This window comes from Herpailurus yagouaroundi, unplaced genomic scaffold (assembly GCF_014898765.1).
Source record: "Herpailurus yagouaroundi ecotype Mexico unplaced genomic scaffold, PumYag 140, whole genome shotgun sequence".
Taxonomy (NCBI): Eukaryota; Metazoa; Chordata; class Mammalia; order Carnivora; family Felidae; genus Herpailurus; species Herpailurus yagouaroundi.
Genome location: NW_024412395.1, coordinates 47,461,076 through 47,470,184, shown reverse-complemented (window position 1 = coordinate 47,470,184; position 9,109 = coordinate 47,461,076).

Below are 9,109 nucleotides of genomic sequence, written 5' to 3'. Positions count from 1 at the left end.
CATTTTATAAGAAAATGAAGATATTTTATTCTACAAATTGGGGGAGAAAGGGAAAGACACAAACACATAGTGAGTCTACCTGAGCTGACAGAAACCCTGGGGTAGAAATGGGACTGGGAGGAATGACCTCCCAAGGGCTACAAGCAGTAGGAAGTGACTTCCGCTAGAAGGAACTCATGTCAGAGCATAAGCTGGTAGCTTTCACTGGAAAAAAAGTATGGGAGCCAGAGCCATGGTAGATGGCCTCTTGAGATACGAAAAGAAGCCCTCAAATCTGTATTTAAAAAATTAAAAGTTGCTATGTGTGAGTAGGATATTTTGTTTGCTCCTCTAGAACCACTCTCCAGGCTTCTCCTCCTGCTCTGTGGAAGGGTGATTTTCTACATTGCTCTCTTACTCTTTGGCTCCCAACTGGTCTGGCTAATGGAAAGTCCCAGCAGGAAAGTACCATCAAGGAAAGCACCAGTGGGAGAGAGCTAACTTGGGTATTTATTCCCCAGTTCCTTCTTTGCTGAGTTGCTCTGGGTTGGCAGTGGTGCATTTATCAACATAAAGTTATACTTTTGGTCAGACAATCCCATCCTACAACAAAAACTACTTGGGGTTCTGGTCTTCACTCCCCTACTTGTTCTCTTAGACCTGTGGCTGGACTTCTCTATTCCTTGTAGCTCTCCCCTAATCTTGCTGATGCCTTTTCAAATGGCCCCTTCATGACAACATTCTCTGTTTCACCTATCTCCTGTCCTGTCGACACAGTAATTAAATAGCTTGTGAAATGGGTCAAAAGGCAAAGATCTGCTTTAGGTCAGCTTGGAGACTCAATCTAAATGGCTATACATAAAAGACCAGGAACTGGAGAAACTCCACTGAAGTCAACCAAAGAATTCAATTCATAGAAATCATAGAAAGGTTACTACAGTGGTCTGGACAGTAAGATTGACAGTCTAAAAACCTTAGCTAAATTTATGAGGAAAGAGAAGCCCTCACCTGTCATTAGGTAGTACAATCTCAGTTATGAAGCTAGAAGGGGGAACATGGCCTTGATGGGAAAAGGAGCAGTCATGCACTACTTTTCTTATCCTTCTACACTCATAACATCACTTTAAAACAACACGACAATAAATACCGATTTATTAGTGGCTGAAAAGTACTTCCCATTTCCAACCAACATAAATAAGGATTATAGGAAAATCTCTACAGATTTTTTTATACTCCACATCCACACCAGTAGTTACTGGTACTTTTCCAAATACAAAAAGAACTAGTGAAACAGAATCATAAATTACCATAGTCATGTTGGTATTATTTTACATAATACTTGTGGTGCCAAAAAGTAATATAATGCTCAAGAATGTTGAATCACATCAGTGGGACAAAGACAGTGGCTTGAAAGAGGTTCCCATTGGTCAAAACTGGGGGAATTTGAGAATCAGAAAAGACAACGATAGTAGTAGATTACAACCTATTTAATAAAATAAGAATTCATAAGTATATACTGATATAAATAAATGGACAAAAGCAAAAACCTCTTCCTTATTGTGAATTTTAACTAACAAGTGTAGAAGAAATACTACAGTTAGAAAAGCACCATTTGGCAACCTTGAGAATGACAATTGATTCATGCAAAAATAATGAATGCTAAACTCATGAATGAAAGTTTGATGAGGAATAAGAAATTTACATTGTCTCAACGTATCTCTTTCGCATTAATTAAAAAATTTTTAAGGAGAGTTTATAGTGGAAAAATCTAGCAGGTACTACCTTCAAAGATATCATCAATTATACTGCCAACTACACTGAAAAAGACACATGATTTCTTGGTATCCAGTCAAAGCTGCATTACACGAACTTAACCATAAGGAAAATCAGATTGAGGACATTCTATAAAATAATGTTAATTTCATGAAAAACAAAGGAAGGTCAGAAACTGCCTGAGGCTGAAGAGCTATGAAAACTAATGATTCTGGATTGGATACTAGACTGGCAAAATAACATCAATTACAGATATTGTTGAGAAAACTAAGTTTGAATATGGACTGTTGATTCATTATTAGTATTATGAAAATTGATTTTTCTAACTGTATTAAGTCTAATGCAGCTATTATAACTATAGGTCATATCTTTCTTCTTGGAAAATGCATACTTTTTAGGGGTGAATGGGATGATGTCTGCAATTCACTCTCAAAAGAAAATGTGTTCAAAGGAAAATGTATTATGTGTATGTGTGTATATTTAAAAGATAGATATAGTAATAGATGTGGTATATCTTTGGGGGAGGGAAGAGTTTTTTGTTCCTGTTGTGTTATGTGTTATTTAAGTGTGTATGTATGTGTGTTAACCCTATTTTCTACCCTCAATATTAGATATACTATCTCCAATTATTTCAAAGAATGCTTTATTTTAACCACAATTCTTTTTTTCCTGGAAGTCATATTTCTGAAATTACTTAAATGATTACATTCTTTGACTTTTATGATAATCCTTACATTGCTAAAAAAAAAAAAGACAACTTTAAAATAAAGATGTGACATAGTGGTTAAGACATCTGTTTGAAACTAGACAGACATAATTGAAGCTTTGTAATCTAAATGCTGGTAATTCTATCCATATCATACAAGAAGGTAGTTTATTGGCTTTCTGAGCTGGGGCCCAGACATTCTAAGTATAAACCAATAACCCAAACACAGTTCCACAGACCAGCACCCGCATGACAAGGTTTTCATATGCCTACACTTAAGCCAGAAAATTAACAATAATGTTATAAATATTTATAAAATTTAATGTATTCAATTTAAAAATTTAATTGTAAAATTGTGTCTCATACTTTTTTTGAAGACTAAAATCATCTTTATGTTAAAATGCTTTTTTTTTAGAAATTATGGTGAGAATAAATGATAGTAGGTTATTTGTTTTAGTATTTTATTTGGTCAGATTAAAAATTGGCAACTTTGTGTTGGTCCTCTCATTTTTATTTTACTGGTACATGAATTCAAAAATCTAGGAACCATTGGGGTAGACAAATATTACCTGACCCCATAAATTTGTGTGTTTGTACGTGGATACCAGAAAGTTCAGATTAGAACTAAATAAACTGTATTAAAGACAGCAAATACGTCTTGTAATTGCATATTCTATCATGTGTGCACTCGAATTTCATATTGTTATAAGAAAATAAATGTTTCTCAGTCACTAAGAATTCATTAAAATGTTTTTAGTCAAAAATATTGCTTCAACCAGGTGCAGCTGATAATACTGTTCTTCCTGGCGCATGGGAATATTCTTCGAGGTTATCAATTTACATTGATTCAATCAATATGGCAGCAAAGGCATGGGAGGAAGAAAATATTCCAGGCAACCAAGAGTTGCTGGAGAGGTTGCATCACCAAGAAATGCTTAACATCACAGGTGAATAATCCTCAATGTCAACTAGGTACTCAGTGTTGCTCAAGTCCTTTATCATCCCCTCAGAACACTCATATTTTCAGGTAGCTCTACCTCTTACTCACCAAGAAACATGAGGACATTGCCATGAGGTTCCTCAAATTCTTTCCTCTCCAGTGAAAAATATGTCTTCCTTCCCTCCCCTTTCCATCCTCCCCCTTCCTTCATCTGTCCAGAGATCATTTTTCCCCATTCATTTTTACATATGTTGATACCTTGCACTATAAGCTGTTTGCCTTCTCTTGATCTTTACTCTCTCTTCTTTATTGATCCATTCTGTCCGGATTTGCATTTTCAAAATTGGTTCTTCTAATCTTGAGAACTAATTTTGCTCAACTCTGATGCATCTTTATGCACTGTCCCATTATCTCATTCCTTTAAAAAATTACCTTCTGAAATCAGGGTTCTATGCTGACCACCTTCACTCTTAGTTATCGATGATATCAATGAGAAAACTTGGCTGTGAATAATCTTGTTGACCTTAGTACACTGAGTTTTCAAAATGTTATGCTGGCTACTATCAGTAACATTATAAGGAAAAGATGAAAATACTTACAAAAGGTAGATATAGGAACAAAGAATATTACCTACTTGGAGCAAAGCTGTATATACTCTGTTTCTGGTTATCATGAATTACATCTTCTCTATTTAATTGCTAAGAAGGGAAAATTATTCACAGAGCTATTCAACTGTACACTGTAGCATTTTGTTTGTTCTGTTGTTTTCTAAAAATGTAGGCTTTGTCATAGGGTAGGTCTATTTTTAATTTTCTGAGGAACCTCCACACTGCTTTCCAGAGTGGCTGCACCAATTTGCATTCCCACCAACAGTGCAAGAGGGTTCCCGTTTCTCCACATCCTCTCCAGCATCTATAGTCTCCTGATTTGTTCATTTTGGCCACTCTGACTGGCGTGAGGTGATACCCGAGTGTGGTTTTGATTTGTATTTCCCTGATAAGGAGCGACGCTGAACATCTTTTCATGTGCCTGTTGGCCATCCGGATGTCTTCTTTAGAGAAGTGTCTATTCATGTTTTCTGCCCATTTCTTCACTGGGTTAAAAAATAGACCTACCCTATGACCCAGCAATAGCACTGCTAGGAATTTATCCAAGGGACACAGGAGTACTGATGCATAGGGGCACTTGTACCCCAATGTTCATAGCAGCACTCTCAATAATAGCCAAATTATGGAAAGAGCCTAAATGTCCATCAACTGATGAATGGATAAAGAAATTGTGGTTTATATACACTATGGAATACTACGTGGCAATGAGAAAAAATGAAATATGGCCTTTTGTAGCAACATGGATGGAACTGGAGAGTGTGATGCTAAGTGAAATAAGCCATACAGAGAAAGACAGATACCATATGGTTTCACTCTTATGTGGATCCTGAGAAACTTAACAGGAACCCATGGGGGAGGGGAAGGAAAAAAAAAAAAAAAAGAGGTTAGAGTGGGAGAGAGCCAAAGCATAAGAGACTGTTGAGAACTGAGAGCAAACTGAGGGTTGATGGGGGGTGGGAGGGAGGAGAGGGTGGGTGATGGGTATTGAGGAGGGCACCTTTTGGGATGAGCACTGGGTGTTGTATGGAAACCAATTTGACAATAAATTTCATATATAAATAAAAAAAATAAAATAAAAAAAAAAGGAAAAAAAATGTAGGCTTTGTTTATAAGGGATAGAGACCAAAAAGTTCTTTTTTTCCCCCCCAGGTTTTTATTTAAATTCCATTAGTTAACATACGGTGTAATATTAGTTTCAGGTGTAGAATTTAGTGATTCAAAACTTACAGACAACTCCTGGTGCTCATCCCAACAAGTGCCTTCCTTAATCCCCATCACCTGTTTAACCTATCTCTTTGCCCACCTCCCCTCTGGTAACTATCGGTTTGTTCTCTAAGAGTCTGTTTCTTGGTTTGCCTCTCTCTTTCCCCCATGTTCATTTGTTTTGGTTCTTAAATTCCACATATGAGTGAAATCACATGGCATTCGTCTTTCTCTGACTTATTTCCCTTAGCGTATACTCTTTTGCTCCATTGATGTATTGCAAATGGCAAGATTTCATTTTATGGGTGAGTAATATTCCATTTTGTGTGTTTATATATTATCCTTTGAGTAAATACTTAACAGTGCAATTGCTGGATTGTAGGGTAGTTCTATTTTTAACTTTTTGAGGAACCTCCATACTGTTTTCCAGAGTGGCTGTACCAGTTTGCATTCCTACCAACAGTGGAAGAGGGTTCCCCTTTCTCTGCATCCTCACCAAAACCTGTAGTTTCTGGAGTTGTTAATTTTAGCCATTCTGACCGGTGTGAGATGCCATCTCATTGTAGTTTTGATTTGTATCATGAGGAGTGATGTTGAGCATCTTTTCATGTGTCTGTTGACCATCTGTCTTCTTTAGAAAAATATCTATCCATGTCTTTTGACCATTTCTTAACTGGATTGTGTGTTTTTTGGGCGTTGAGTTTTAGAAGTTCTTTACATATTTGGATACTGACACTTTATCAGATATGCCACTTGCAAATATCTTCTTAAAATAAACTTATAGGAAGTTATATTTTAAGTGTAAATTTTTCACGAAAAAATATATTGTTATAGAAAATTTTAATTTGCTCATTAGGTTATTAATGAATTCACTATTATGTGTTAAAGTTGCCATAATATGTGTGCACGTGTTTTTGGAAAGCATTAACTTACAGATTTTATCCTTCCTCATCAAGCTGTCTGATATAAAATGTGACTCTTATAGATTCAAACACCAAATCGATGCTGATACATATTCTTCCAAAGCACCTTCTTTCTCTCTTTAGTGCTCTCAAATCTGGGGCCTATCCCTGTCAGACTACAATTAGCCAAATTCAACGATCTTAATCCATCTTTATTATATTTGGTAGATAATTAGAATTCAATGGTGATCATCAACACCTTTATTAAACCACATCTTCCTTTGCCTTCCATAAAACTATACTATTCTAGGTCTCCTCCTATATTTTAGATTCTTTGCCTTTACCATTTGTTCACTTTTTTTCTCCTTTTGGAGTTATACAGCACCATCAGCTTCTTTGCTGAGCTGGTACTACAATTTCAACTTTCTATCAATCTTTTATAGTTGCATATTTTCTATTACCTTTAACTTAATATGTCCAAACTTATTAGACTACATTCCATTCCTCTCAGCCACCAACAAAACTACCCAGAAGCCAACCTGCTTTCCCAATATCTGTTATTGCGTAAGCTATCCCTCCAGTTCTGCAAAAGAAGTAAGTACACATTACAGAGTATATACAGGAATTGATGAGTAACTCTACAGGAGGATACAGGCACAATTACAACAGTAAATTCTGGCCTGAGTTTGAAGAATAAGAAGGGCAGGACAGGCTGAACAGCAGAGATATTATGGAATAGTGGTCAAAAGCATAGATGCTGGAACCAGATGCCTGGATTCAAACATCAGCTATACTTCTTATTAGCTGAACAACCTTGAAAAGTTTCTTAACCCTTTGTTGCCCCAATTTTGTCATCTGTAAAACAGTAATAATAATTCTTGTGAGGATTAAATGAATTAATACAAATAAAGCTCTTATATCAACACCTCCAAGCATATAGTAATTGCTATATACAGGTTTATCCTGCGGAAAGATGACCAAACACACATGTGGAAATGGGAAACAGGATGGCATGTTCAGAGCATTCACAACGAAGCGATAACTGAGTGACTGAGTGATAACAGTGACTGAGGGGCAAGCAGGGGTCAGATAACAAAGGGCCCTAAGTGCATGTCGGGGCTTTGGCTTTAATGCATAGTGATGAAAATCATTTAGACATTTGTAAAAGAAGTGAAGCTAGAAGTGAAGATACTAGGGAATATTTTGACTTAAAGGAAAGGAAACAGAACGCAGCGACATAATTTAAGAAGCCGCTGGGGAATCCAGGCGAGCAATGAGACACCATTAGCCTTGAGTACCTTCCTCATCTCATTTTCTCCCCACTAAAACCAAACGCAGACTTCAGAATTCAGTGACAGCTCCCTTGTTTCTTATTGCTGCAAGAGAAATTTCTTTCCAATGAACTCCCGTGGGATTTGGATGTATACGTCCAAACCGAAACACTTTTGAGAGTGAAGGAGGATACTATTGATAATCATGCAAAAGCAAGAGGCATAAACACAGACTCTCCCAGGCAAGCCAGGACATAGGGTCACCTCATATATGCCATCGGTGTGACATTTAAACTGCCAGGATGCAGTGTTTTGGAATGTGGGTTGCTTCCTTTGACCAGCCTCCCTCTCTACTTCTGCCACAAGAACACAAACACCACATAGTGTCTGATAGGCAGAGATTGGCCTTAAATACCTTTTAGTCTTTACACTGCTTTGCATACAGAAGGTTTTCCGTGGATATTTAGCAAATAAACTAATTAATTTTAGCATTGCTCAAAATTATTCCATTTTCAAGTTATTTACCCCTCTAAGATATTTTCCCCTTTACTTATATACTATGTCAGAGGGTTGTCATTATACATAAGACATATGAAGTAATAAAACATCATAAGAGTTATAAATGAATATCAACCTTGGTATATTATAGAAATATTGGATGTATATAATAAATATTTAAATGGATGAGCATTATATCCCTCCATAAGAGTACATACACTACCTCTCTATTACCTGTAAAGAAAAGGAGATAGATAGATAGATAGATAGATAGGTAGATAGATATAGGTATAGATATGTATATACATAAATATTTCCAAGGTATAAAAGTTCATAAATTGATTTTTAACTCTTCAGAACTTAAGGATTATATAATACTCACCCCGTTCTTTGCTATGGTGGAACTATTGAGCTTGCCATTTTAAATTTATTCCTCTAAAAGGAATTAGGGCTTTGGACCTTGGTTTTCAACATCACTTGGCCTGATTCTTAACTGCATTATTAATGCTCATCTTTTATCAAAGATGGTGAAGAAATGTCCCGTTCAGCAGTATTTCTTGGAGGCATAGAAAACACAAATTTCTAAAGGCAAACAGATTGTGCTTTTGATCAACCTCAATTGTAAGTGCAGCCATTTGCCCAACCTTAGGGAAAAGTCTGTTGAGTTATACTGACTGCTAACCTAAAATAGGTGCAAAGCTAGAGCAAAATATAGTAACTATAAGGTTATGATCATATAAATACGTAAAGAGATGGATAATAGGATTTATGGAGAATGGAGAAAGTACCTGGAAATATTTTTTTCAGAGACAAGGAAACTGAATGAATGCATTCATTCAAACACAGCAGAGTTTGTCCTATTTGTCATATGTTAGATTTGTTAAAATAAAACTCAGTACACAGTTAATTGCATGATATTTAGTACCATCCAGGTATGTCCCACAATGTTATGACACTGCCTCTTTGCCACACTAAAGTCTAGGTATTGCCATGGCAAATCAATGCAAGGATAACTTCAGGGTGGTGGGCGCCAAGTTACTGAGTCTATGATAAACTCTCCTACCTTTCAATAATCTTAGAGCAATTTTCTTTCTTTCTTTCTTTTTTAAACATCTAAGTCTAGAAACTTAGCAGGGAAATAGCTAAAAATACAATTGAGTCAGAATCTCTAGAAAAGGACTTGAAAATTTCTATTGAGTTATGCTGTTAGAATGTTCTGGGAGAAAGCT